The sequence below is a fragment of the Lates calcarifer genome, linkage group LG15 (assembly GCF_001640805.2).
Source record: "Lates calcarifer isolate ASB-BC8 linkage group LG15, TLL_Latcal_v3, whole genome shotgun sequence".
NCBI lineage: Eukaryota > Metazoa > Chordata > Actinopteri > Centropomidae > Lates > Lates calcarifer.
The window spans coordinates 2,585,556-2,599,663 of record NC_066847.1 but is presented as its reverse complement, the minus strand read 5'-3'; positions in this window follow the sequence as shown (position 1 = coordinate 2,599,663).

Below are 14,108 nucleotides of genomic sequence, written 5' to 3'. Positions count from 1 at the left end.
AACGTTATAATGTGAAGTGACCATGTCATCCTTGTAGTAATGCATTTGTGTACAAACGTCTTTTTATGTCCACATCCATATGTTTGCTTACAGGTTTACATGAAGCTAGGAGGAGTGTGCGTAAACACGTACTGATCCAGTTAGCCATTAACAGGTGGATCAGGTCATCTTGTATTATCTTCCTTCTTTTGTTTGATATGAAGTAAAACCTTATTCTGTGATTTTACTGCCTCAGCCTCTCGCTTTCCCTGCTCCTCCCTCCTTTCAGCCCACTGGAGCTGCTCGCGGTTTACTGGGAAGAAACCACCAGCACCAGGCTGGAGCAGGCTTATACTGAATGGGATTTGGATCTGGCCCAACTTACTGTAAGTCCTGGGTTGAGTCTGGGCTACTGTCAAGATCTCTTTATTTGTGGTCCAGTTTATTTTTGTGTTTGCACAACACGTTCTCATAGCTAAGGGTCATTAGTCTTTGCCTTCCAAAAAACTAAATCTCATAAAAACATATATTCTTATGAGTGTTTTGAGTGATGGCTCTGTGAGACTGTGCTCATGATTGTAAGAAAACCCATTTTGACCTGTTGATAAACAAAATATCAGTTACATTATATATGGATGCCAGAGGAGAGGACGAGGGCTAGCCTCCCTGACAATAAAGGCACCGTTGGCAGATAGCGCATGTTAAAAAAAAAAAAAAAAAAAACACATTGTGGTCTGAGTTTATTGTGAACTTTTCTGATGTTTAGGGTTGGCGTCTGTCCATCTATGATTTTACAGACTTGTAACGCTTGCATTTAACCTGGCGAGTTGTTAACCTTTCTCCTCTGCAGCTCTTCCGCTCCTGTGTGCTGATGAAATCGCGGGCCTCAGTGTTGCACACTGACACATAGCTTCTGTCTGGAGTCAACACTTGCTACATGTTTGAGTAGAAACATCTATTCTTTTCCTGTCAGTATGCCGTAACTATCTGAATTAATGCAATGATAGATTCACTGTTGTTGAGAATTGATCATGACATTTTCACTGGGGCACGTGCCCTAGTGAAAGGTGTCTGAGGACGCCTATGTTTTATGTCTAAAACAGTGGCTCAATGACGCACCACTCAGCATAACCCCGCCCCTAAAACTACAGCCGTTAATAAATATTAGCGTCATGTTAGCATCAGTAGCATGCTTCTCCTGTTCAACTGCCAGCTGTTGTGGATTTTGCTAGCTATTCCGTCATCCCCGCAAATGCATCTTCCCTGGATGCCAGTTTGTTGAACAGCTCAAGGGTTTCAAGCCGGTTAGCTTTACAAACTTTCATCAGAAACAACAGGTAATAACCACTCATCTGCTGTCACTTTGGAATGGGGTCCGGTCCAGTCCCGCAGACATTGCTTATTGTGTGTGTGTGTGTGTGTGTGTGTATCCTCTGGACTACTAGTATGTGTTTAACATGTTGTGGTGCTAACAGGGTGCTAGCAGAATAAACCTTGAGACTCAAACCTAGCAGGGTGTAGTTTCAGTGCAGCAAACACGTCCCCGTCATCTCAGAGCAGAGAGCTGCTCATTGTGTCATTATTTTGAGACCTAATTTTAGATATTTGCAGATTTAACCATTCATATTAAGCTGGGTGGTTAACAGCACATTTTCTGTGGTATGACTAACTCAGAATGCATTGCTATTACTGCTTTACACAGACTAACAGCTTAAATTCCACTCAAAGAGAAGTCAACCAGCTGGTGGTGTGAGAAGAAAAGTCAGGGCATCACCAAAGTTATTATGATTCATTTGATACCCACTGGATATTTGTACTATATTTCACAGTACTCCATCAAATATTTGTGGAGATATTTCACTAAAATGCAAAATTATCAATGTCATGTGGCACTAAAAGAAAAGTTAAGTGGTGCAGAGATTCTTTACCAGATAAGTATCTTATCCAATTTGATGCAACTCTAGTCTGTCCCCCTAAAATTGTCTCTAATATATCTTCCACCAGACACATAGGTCCCGCAACTTTAACTGTTCTTAGTGAGCAACTACCAGAGGTCCTGGCCCCTTTTACGACAGCAATTGGTTCTGTTGATAACTGTACCAGGGATTTGAATACAACCTTGTCTAGTCTCCTTGATTCAGTTGCACCTCTCACCACTAAAATTAAACAGCCAAAGAGGTCCACTCCCTGGTTCACAGACGACACACGTGCTCTGAAGCAGGCCTGTTGGAAATTAGAGCGCAAATGGCGCAAATCCAAATCAGAAGCTCTGTATCTCCAGTGGCACCAGGGTGTTCTGGAATATAAGCATGCACTGTCTACTGCCAGAGCAGCATATTTTTCAAATTTAATCAATAGCAATAAACATAATCCTAGATTTCTTTTTGACACTGTAGCTAAACTCACTAAAAAGCAGCAGGCTCCTAGTTGCTCGCCCTTTACTGCCTGTGAGTTTCAGAATTTTTTCTGCAGTAAAATTGATGAGATTAGATTAAAAATCAGTTCAGTTTCTCCAGCATCTGCTGCAGAACCAGCTGTGCATCATGCTGAGTCTCAGAGAGTTTCTACTCTGATGAATTTTGACATTATATGTCTTGATTCATTATCTAAGATAGTACTAGCTTCTAAACCCACCACTTGCCTTTTTGACCCTTTACCGGGTAAACTCTCCAAAGATCTCTGGCCAGTCTTGGGCCCTGCAGTGCTGAATATTGTGAATCTATTGTTGACGACTGGCACTGTTCCTTCTAGCTTTAAAACAGCTGTGGTTAAACCTTCACTTAAGAAACCACACCTTGATCCTGGGTCTTTAGGTAACTATCGGCCTGTCTCAAATCTCCCATTCTTCTCTAAAATACTAGAAAACGTGGTGTCTCAGCAGCTTTCAGCTCATTTAGCTGATAATAATCTATTTGAACCGTATCAGTCTGCTTTTAGGGCCTTTCACTCTACTGAAACAGCACTTGCTAAAGTAGTAAATGATCTGCTACTCTCTCTAGATTCAGATTCCACCTCTATGCTCATATTACTTGATCTTAGTGCAGCCTTTGATACTGTAGATCACCGTATACTCATGGACCGACTGGAAAATAGATTTGGAATCTCTGGCCTGGCCCTCAGCTGGTTAAAATCTTACTTATCTGACAGAACTCAGTGTGTCTCTTGTAATAACACTGTATCATCCTTTTCTGATGTGAAATATAGAGTACCCCAGGGTTCTGTTCTTGGCCCCCTGCTTTTCTCTCTTTATATTTCTCCTCTTGGCCAAATTATTTGGAGTCATGGAATTAATTGTCACTGTTATGCTGATGATACCCAGCTGTATGTGCCTATAAAGGCTGATAATGCCTCTCAAATTAGGGAACTAGAGATCTGCTTGTCATCTGTTAAAAGCTGGATGTCTCAAAACTTCCTGCTTCTTAATTCAGACAAAACGGAAATGCTGGTTATTGGCCCGGCGCAATATAGACACCAGTTCGATCATGTAACTATATCCCTTGACAACTGTGTTATCTCTCAAAGTACAACAGCCAAAAATCTGGGTGTCACACTTGATCGTACTCTTTCCTTTGATCAGCATATTAAAGACATTACAAAGACCGCCTTTTTTCACCTACGCAATATAGCTGGGATTCGGTCTTTTCTTTCCATGGCAGACGCTGAAATTCTAGTCCATGCCTTTGTTTCTTCTAGACTGGATTATTGTAATGTTTTGCTTTCAGGACTACCGCGTGCTAGCACTAAAAGTCTGCAAATGGTCCAGAATGCTGCAGCTAGAATGCTAACCAAATCGAGAAGGTTTGACCATATTACCCCGGTTTTAGCCTCCCTTCACTGGCTCCCTATTCATGTCAGATCAGACTTTAAAGTTCTCTTAATGACTTATAAGATTCTAAATGGGCTGGCCCCCTCATACCTGTCTGATCTTCTTAACCCTTATATTCCCTCCCGTGCTCTGCGTTCTCAGAGTGCAGGGCTGCTGTCTGTCCCCAGAGTCAAAAAGAAGTCAGCAGGCTGCAGGGCCTTCTCCTATCGGGCCCCCTTCCTCTGGAACAACCTCCCTAGTGATATTAGACAGGCTGACTCAGTTGAGGCCTTTAAATCCAAACTAAAAACTCATCTTTTTGCCTTAACTTTTAACTAGCACATTATTCTGGTTCCTATTTCAGGATACCATTTTTCCCTCGGCGGGTTGGGTCAGTCTCAATGCATCAGTTAAGATTAATAGTTAGTAAATGTTGTCCATGATGTCCTGCAGACGAGATTATTATTAACTGTCTTAATATCACTGCATCACTCTAACTGTGTGTTTCTTCCCTCAAGCACATTACTGCCCAGGCTGTGCTTCTCTCTCTCTCTCTGCTACTGTCTCTCACTGCAGGGTTCTGCCTCCAGAGCTGGAGAGTCTCCTGCTGCTCCCATGATCCAGCTCAACCCATGATGCAACAATAATTAAACATTTACTAGTGTTATTGATAGTTGTTAGTTGTTAGTTGATTGTTAGTGCTATTAATGTACCATTGTTTGTCATTATTATTCCTTTAGCTGTAATAATAATTATTACTATTATTATTATTATTACTATTATTACTACTACTATTTACACTTTGACTTAGTCTGTGTATCTGCAATGTTGTCTTTCTCCTACCCCATTCCCCCACCCCCCTCTCTTTCTGTCTAAACCCAACCGGTCGAGGCAGATGGCCGCCCACCTTGAGTCCGGTTCTGCTCGAGGTTTCTGCCTCTTAAAAGGAAGTTTTTCCTTGCCACAGTCGCCTAGTGCTGCTCATGGTGGGATCTGTTGGGTTTTTCTCTGTAAATCTTATAAGATAAAGAGTACGGTCTAGACCTGCTCTATATGTACAGTGCCTCGAGATAACTTCTGTTGTGAATTGGCGCTATATAAATAAAATTTGACTTAAATTTGACTGATAAGTGAAAAGTTTAACTAGCTTGCTCCAAATGAGAAAATTAGATGATTACCAAACACACTGAGATTCATCCTCTAGAAGTACTACACAGCAGTTCACATATTCCTTGAGCCACATTGCTAGCAAACTACTCAGTAAGAGGTATAGATCGTGGTCATAATCAAAAGAAACTAACATGATACTGTTAAAGGACAAGACCTGTGAGATGCATCATAATAAAGGCTAAAAGATCAAGAACCTTCCCACACAGAAAATGGATTACACAGATTATTTTTGCCCAATGACCCTATACAAAAAGGTAGAAACTGTGGCGCCTGGGCTCTGGTCCTTGTTATCAGACGATACTTAAAGTTTACGGCTCAGAGTGAAAGAGAGTTATCAGCGCATCCCTGCTGTTTGCATAGTTACTCCAGTGAAAGATGGACCTGGACAAGTAGCGATAGGACTCAGGTCAATGTTTACCTCTCACCTTTCTTATCAAGCTGGGAGTTTGCCCTCCACCCAGACAGAAAGCCCCTTGCCTCTCCCATCTGTGTTTCCTCTCCTCTCAGCAGCTTCAGATGTTGAGCAACAGGCCAGTTACAACACCAACAAAGTGAGAGCTGTGAGAGCCGAAACCACAAAACACCAATGACATTTTTTGTTCTTTTTTTTTTGACTCTCCAGCAGGTAGAGAGCAAACTAAAGGGGCAGCACCCATGAAAGAATATGTATTATGAACTTGAAAGATTGAGCATTATGTCGTCAACCATTAACCTTTTTTCCGAGAGGTTAACCCTAATCCCTAATGTAACTAACATTAACTAAATGCTTCTTATCTTTTTGGCCGCTGAGTTCACACCTGTGCTTCTTTTTCCTATCTTTCTCCTGTTTAAAAGGGAGAAAGCCACCTTAAACTGTCAGTGTAATATCTTATGTCCATTTAGTAGTTTCTCATTTAATGTTCCTTCTCATGAATAACAGGCCAAAAGAAGACATGGCATGCAGATATTTGTCCGAAGCTAACAGTAAACATGCTGTTGAATAATTTAAGCCCTTCAAACAGGAGGTGAGGAAAGAAACTTATGGAAATTTATGTCTTGGACATGATTCATACAACTCCACAGAATCCTGTGGTCCTTTCCAGATGAGATTACTGAGGAAACTGGCTTGAAAAAAACAAACAAACAAAAAAACTCATTTCCAGACAGCCAACACAGTTTGCATGAGTTGTATGAGAGCATACAACCTTAGTCAACCTGTTGTCATCATGACCTCCGCCTGATATCCCCCTAGGAGGTCAGAGGTCAGCTGGCACAATCAGCTCCCCCACCATATGGGCACTCACCCCTCCTCAATGCTATCGGTCCTTCATCATGAGTCTCTTCCTAAGTAACTAAGAGAAGTTGCTTTCCCATGGTCTGCAGTTTCCCTTGGCTCCTCATACGATCTCCTTCAGCTAGTTGTTTTGGTTTTATGGCTCACAACTTTACTCTTAGTTCACTCTCAACACTCTCATCCTTGCTGTTTTCAGCCAAAGCAGACAGCTGCTTTGATAAACCAACTGGCCAGCACAAAACAACAGACAGAGAAAGTTAGGTAATAACTGGTGAACACAGTAACACAGTGGAGCATTTAGCGGGTCAGATCCAAAAAAAAAAAAAAAAAAATCTGATGTTTATCTCAAGATTTAATAAAACCAAAACAGAGCTAATGAGAATTTGTGTAGCCAAACACACAACTTAAACATATTCACCGTAACAACTTCATGAGATGATATATGTTGAGTTTACAGCACATTACACTGTCCCAGTGTGAACAAATATTCAGCTGATGCAGCATTATACTCATTCTTACAGTTTTGGTTACATTTTTATTGGGAATTAATATAAATCACAAAATAGACATATTTACTGATACTGTCATATGTATGCGATTTATCATCTTATTTTCAAAATGTATCTAAATTACCTATCTAACCTTTCTTTTCTGATTCCTAGAAAAATTGGCAGCCTTTGTTTTGTCAAATGAAACAACACCGAGTCAAAAGACAGAGATGGTGATGCATGTACTGTTGACTGGACTCATCATGTTACCTCATCTTGAACTTTCAGTACTTTGTAACTTTAGTCCATGACATTCTTATTAGACAGTGACTTTTTTTTTTTTTTTTTACGTCAGTGGTGCATGACTCTGTGTATATATGTACTTGTGTGTATGTGTCACGATCCCCAGCCCTGCCCTGTGCAGCAGTCAGGACAAAGGCATGCCGTCCCACAGCAGACAGAGAGTCTACAGGCAGAGCGAACACACAGATAAATTATGTCGACTAATGGCTCATCAAACTGTCACACTGAGCCCAGACAATGCACGCAGAGCTGTGCAACCAAAAAAGAAAGAAGATGCAGAGGCCCAGAGAAAGGCTATACTTAAAGTGTCGGATGTGGGACGTCACTCAGGATTGCTTAACGAGATGCACGACCTGTACAGACTGTCCTGTGATTAATGTGTGAGTGTGTGTGCTCTGCATGTGTCTGTAAAAACTGATGAAAGATTTTTAAACACATCAACTCTGAAGGTTTACTTGCAGCTCTACAGTGTGTGAGCATAAATACTTTCAGTTTCTTTTTCTTTTGTGGTTGCAGCTGGCTGCTAGAAAGAGTATTCCTGGATCTGGCAGAGTTTGGAAACTCAAAGGTCATGATGCTCAAGGCATCATAGATGTAACAGTCAGTGAAATGATGCCACCAAAACTCACTATGAGAGCACTTTGAAGCCTAGAATTTGATTTCACTGTGGACTTCCATCGTTCTCAGTTGTTTGGTGCTACAAAATCATAATCTGCAACCTTGTTAACAGACCACTAATTGAAAGAAAATTTGACACAGCTAAATGCATTATGTTTTCATCTTATATATTCTCTTCTGAAATTTATACCCATTTAGGGGCATTCATTATGCTACTGATCATATCTCTGGAATGCAAATCTCCTTGCTGAGATGAGCCATTTACACCTTAATTGTGCAGTAAAGAGGGCTTGGTGAACCTTGCCTGGAGCATTTGCGATAATAAACCTCAAAGATAAAAACAGCAAAAACAAAAATGTCCCTTTAAGACTTGTCCCATTGTCTTTGTGTTTAAACCTGTATTTTTTTTTGTGTCACGGTTTTGTTGCTGTTTTTTATATTTGTGTCCTGGGATTAATATTTTTGGTATGATTCAAATGATGATTAAACTTAGAACTTGACTTTTCCAGAGAAGAACTTTATAAAGTTCATGAAGTCTTCAAGTTTCTGGAATCTCATTAATCTAGTGGCCATTTGAGGAACTGCAGCCTAAGGCACTCCTAAAATGACATCAGCTTTAACATTCATCATATTTTTTGTGCTTGGTTTTAAACTTCATTTAAAACGCTCTTAAAGTTGCTGAAATTGACAATTCAAATTGGCTGAATATTGGTCCGTCACTCAGTCCAGAGAGATAAGTTTAGATTAGTAGATTAGTATACTTGTTCCAGTGAACTTGCTGCCATCAGATTTGTGTGTTAATGTGTCTGTTTTTGCATGACAAGTGAAAATAAGAAAAAGTTCCGACATAAACAACAAAGACTGTGTGTGTGTGTGTGTGTGTGTGTGTACTCATTTAAATGTTTGTTGGTGTAAACCAGGCAAACAAACAGTTTACATTTCTCTTCATGTGCGTAATGACCCAAACAGCCAGACTAACCTGAAGCTGCTCTGAGTCTCAAAGCTGTGTCACTTTCCATCTCAACTGCAGGCATTTCTAGAGAAACACATTCAGAGCAACCAACTCAATATGCATTTCCCAACAAAAACATCCTGCTCTAATGGAAAGACAGGATTTTCAAATTGATATGGAAATAATTATTTATCCTTCTCTGCTCAGGTCCAAGCAGACTTCAGTTCCTATAGATTTATAGTAATATTTGATGGGAGTCATTACTGGCTGGAAGTGAGAAAAATATTCCCTTGATGAGCTGAAAGTGAGGGGAAAAGATGAAGAATGAAGCTGGGAGCCAGGAGGCAGTTAGCTTAGCTTAGCAGAAAGACTGGAGGCAGGGGGAAATAGCAAGCCTGGGTACTTCTAAAGTGAGCTGTGTGTAAATACATCAAGTTGTAAATTACATGCGACTGCATGTTGGCTTATTTCCTGGTTGGGGATAGTGACTTCATGAAGTCTTGTAATCACCTTGAGTTTAATTGAACACTCACCCAGACCACAAATGAGTCCAATTCTTAGGAAACAGAATCAAATTTGAGTCCTGAGTGTTTGGTCAGTGACCAGTAATAATGACACATTTTCAAACACACTGAAACCTTTTCTTATCTAGAGAAAAAAAAAATCCAGTTTCCCTCTGTCAGTGAACACATTTTTATCTTTGTTCACCTGGTAAAGACTCACTAAGGACAAACAGTGAACTTGTTTCCAGCAGCACCGCCCTAATTCATACATTACAATGCATTCCTACTGGGAGTGCTACCAGTCTGCTGCTGTAACCAAGCTGACTACAGCCGCTGTGCTCTGCAAAAGGACAAAACTGCAACCTTTTCAGGCCTCCTGATCAACACTTAAAGGACAGATTTTTATTTATTTTGAGTATCACTTTAAGATGTTAACATTAACAAACAGCAGACCAGTGTAAATCTGTTCAGTATGAGGCAGAAGTACTGAACTGAAAGGAGTCACATTTTCTGTCATCACTGTGACCAGTCAGTGCAACTCTCGTTCAGGGCAAAATGAGGACACCAATGTGCCTAGGGGTGAAATTTGTGTGGCTGTTTGTGTGTGTGTGTTTGGCAGAAATGGTTTTGGGGGGTTGTATAAAGACTGATGGTAGCTGTCAGCCCTCTCAACCCCTGGCAGAGTCCAGTGTGGGTTATAACCCTCACACACTCTCACACTCTGCTGTGTGTGTGTGTGTGTGTTTTATCAGGAACGGAGGGGCATCCTAATGAATGACCATTGACCCCCAGAAAGGAGATCTGGGCAGAGGAAGTTGAGGAGAGGTGAAAAGGGGAGATGGAGGGTAAGAGGACGCCCGGCGCCACATTATGTCTCCTGTCAGTCACACAGACACCGGCAGCTGCCCCACCAATGGGTGAACCATTGGCTCATCCACTGAAAGTGAGTGCCATTCAATATCAACTGGTCCACCATGATGAAACACTGACACAACTTATACAAGGAGCCCAGAGGTGAAATGTCAGGGTCCAGTGTGGTACTCTCAGCTCCCCTACAGTTTGGTTTATTGTAAAATTATGAAATGCTGTCTTTTCACAAGTCAAGTTTTATTTATATAGTGCCAATGACAACTGAAGTTATCTCAAGGCACTTTTCATATAGAGCAGGTCTAGACCAGCCACCACTCTTTGTCTCCCACATCCAACTGGCAATCAGGGTTTGTTCTCTTAACCACGATGATGAACCACTGTGTGCATGTTAGCATGCTGTCTACCTAACCAAGCCACTGTCATGGCTACAGAGTGTTCATCTAGTTTTATTTGGCCACCTCCACTGTGTGACTCAGAATTACAGTGAATACATTTCATCCTTAAAGAACTGTTCAGTTCAAGATATCTGGTTAAGGACCAAAGGGGTACACAGAATGGATGCAATGTGTTTTTCTCTGGACTATTATCTCAAAGAACACACAGTCCTTGTTGATGAGGTCTGAGCTGTAATTGTTTTAAGCAGTTTCCAGAAAATTTCTCAACCAAGGTGAAAGGAAAATGATGCACTTCCTTCAGCTCCCCAGCACACAGAGAGCTTTCAAAACAGAATTTATTGTGTGGTTAAAGCAGAACTGTGTGCAGAGAAAGTGAAAGACTAAGTGCCACTTGGAGAAAACCTCCTGTCACTGAATGACTGAAACAAAAAAAACCCTGAAAATACTTTTATGACAAAGCATCACAGCTCATCTGCAGAACTGTACCCACGGAAGAATCCACACACAAAACCTTGGAACCTGTTCCAAGGTGTTGGCTGGATTCCCAGGTCATCTATGATTGGCTGCAGCCTAGGTTAAGCTCCACCTCCCTGTCCTGACCCCTGAGTCCAGGTTTTTAATGCAGCTTTGGCAGGGTCAAGGCTGGGTCGCCGCAGAAACCTAATGACTTCCTCCTAATAAGGACGTGATGTATGAGTGCTGTGATCAGCCCCTGAGATGACCAGCAGGTAACCCCAACACCAGGGTGGGGGGAGCAAGAGAGAGCGAGAGCGCCTTTGCATCCACGCAACACAAATTTCAGTAGATAATAAAAGATTAGAGAAACTACTTAACTGGTATAAAGGATATGTGCAGACAAACACTTGTTAGAACCTGCAAGTGAAAAAGGCTTCCTCTGTCAGCCATGGGCTAACCTAAACCCCAAGTTCTCATTGAGACTTTTTGATTGAGACCTGCATTCAGAAGGGTTCTGCATCTACAGTAGTGTTTTGTGTTGGGCTACATACAAGAGAATTTCTCAAGCCAAGAGAAATCACAGTGACACTTGAATCAATTCAGGATTGTTCATCTGTCCAGCACAAATTTTGACCTACAGGATGCCAGTACTAATGTAGCCCTAGAGTAAGCACTGTGTGCGTTTAGTTTAAAACATGAACTGGCTTTCATTTACACACCTAATAGGCAGCGAATGCTAGAAATGACACTGCACACTTGGTTTAAACCTTTGTCATTTGCTTTGTGTCATCTCACTCAACCAGTGCATCCAAACCAGATACTGAACCAAAACAACAGATTCATATTTAGTGTTTACTTTTTTCACGTTTATGTGTCAGCAATATTCTGCAGCAAACAGTTCTCCTGACGCATGCAGCATTTTAATACTGTGTCATGAAAAATGAAGTATGGTGAGGAAGACAGGAGGAACAAAAAGAGGAGGAGGGGATAAAGACAGAGAGAAAAGGAAAACATTAATATAAGGTAGAGGATAGTTCAGGAAGACAGAAGCAGACCATCACCATCCCAGCAGAGAGCAGCCACACTGGATGATAATTCACTGCAGCCCTGAGCTCCAGGCTGCTTCCTCTGAATGTTGTGGTGGCTTCAGGAAAAGACGTGTGTGTGTGTGGTGTGTGTGAGTGAGAGAGAGTGTGGAGAGGAGGGGGGTCATTTGAGCAGGATGCTTGGAAACTCTGATTCACTCAGATTGAGTTGAGCTGTAGTAGTTATAGTGGACTGGTTTTACTGGAAGGATTACACGGCATCATAAAACCAGAATTCACCCCCCACATCTCACAGCACTGAACTCTGTGTTCCATGTTCACTTTAGGCAAAGTACGGTTGTAAACAAACAGATTATCTGACCTCACTTTACCTTGTTAGAGACAGAGAGGTCTTACTGGGCTGCTCATCACTGCAGATCTAGATCTGGAGAAAGTTCTCCAAATTAAATTCAAATTGCACACATTGCAGCTGTTCTTAGTCTTCATGCAATTTTTGTGCTGCAAGTCTGACACTTGTGAATTTTTGCTTGTATCTACCTTGTGTGTTTTCATACAAGATAACCTGCAAGTTAGTTTGAGTAAACTCATTTCAAGTTAAGTAGTAGTTATCCCTACTAATTAGTGCTACTCAGTTTAACCTGGTAATTTATCCGACTGGGTTGTACCAGTATAATATACAAAATGTTTTATTAGTATAGTAATGCTCTTCAATGCACTTCAGCTTCAAGAGCATCAGAAAATATTCAAAATAATGTTTACGCAACAAGCCTATTAAACTGGTCATGTGAACAGGAAGGGACTGTACATAATGTCAAAATAAAAGTATGAGTGGGCAACACTGCCTCAGGTGGCACCAACTGAGCTAAAGAAGCATCTGTGTTGGTTGAAGATGTTACAACTTGACCATGTGAGTCCAAGTCATAAATATACACGAGAGACAACAGTATGTTTGCAACAGATTCACTAGCTAGTTTTGGTTAGCTAACAACACAAAGCCTCCTAGTTTTCTGTGTTAAACTCTCCTGTTTCTTTCTGACAGGAGTCTATATGGATCATCAGAGCAAGAAACAGAAGGACTGGGGAGAGCAGCCTTTCATACCCTTGGCTACTCCCACCTCTCAGGTGCAGCCAGTTGCTCTGATGACACCTACATGCCCTCCAAGAGCGGAGGTCTGAGACAGTACAGCAAAACATAGTACAAAAGTACAGAAAAACAAAGAAAAAGAAAAGTAACTATAGACAGTCATGGCAAAAAATATTGGCACCCCTGTACTTCTTCCAGGTAATGCACCACAAAGCAGAGAAAAAGTCTGCAAATCTGATATATACAAAAGTATTGACACCCTCAACTTAATATTCGGTAGCATGTCCTTTGGAAAAAAATAACTGAAATCACTCACTTCCTGTCACCATGAATGAGTTCTCTCCACTGGAATTTTGGACTTCAGATTTCATAATTCCACACACACAGTCAGCAAAGCAACCCCAAAATATCAGTGAACCTCCACCATGTTTGACCGTACGGACAAGAGTTCTTTTCTTCGAAGGCCTCGTTTCATTTTCTGTAAACAGAACAATGAAGAGCTTTACCAAAATCCAGTTATTTCTTACAATTTTGAAAAGGTGCCGATAATTTTAATGATTGAAAAATGTACACACATACATACATACATATGTATATATATTGTTTTGGACCTCCTCTCTTGGAGGGCATGTAGGTGTCATCAGAGCAACTGGCTGCACCTGAGAGGTGGGAGTGGCCAAGGGTATAAAAGGCTGCTCTCCCCAGTCCTTCTGTTTCTCGCTCTGATGATCCAGATAGACTCTTGTCAGAAAGAAACTGTATAGTTTTTTTGCAGAAAACTAGGAGGGTGGGCTGTTACACATGGTTTGCGTTTGTGTTGCTAGCTAAAGTAAACTAGCCGGTGAATTTGATACAAACAACACAAAACACCAAATCTGTAGTCATGCTCGTTATCTGTGAACACCTGAATCTGTGACCTGCAAGCATATCCATTGACTTAATAGCCACATACATACAACACATGGTCAGGCCAACACAATTTAGACTTTCAAACATAGATTTAAAACATAAAAAATAAAAAGTGGTGTGTTTTACCCACTTTACTTATTCATAATGTTATGTCATGTTTAAATATACAGCATCCCACATCTGAAGCTTCATTTGCTCCTACAAGTGAAAAAAGTTAGATTTTCTCATTGACTGAACCTTTTTGGATTTTTTTTTTT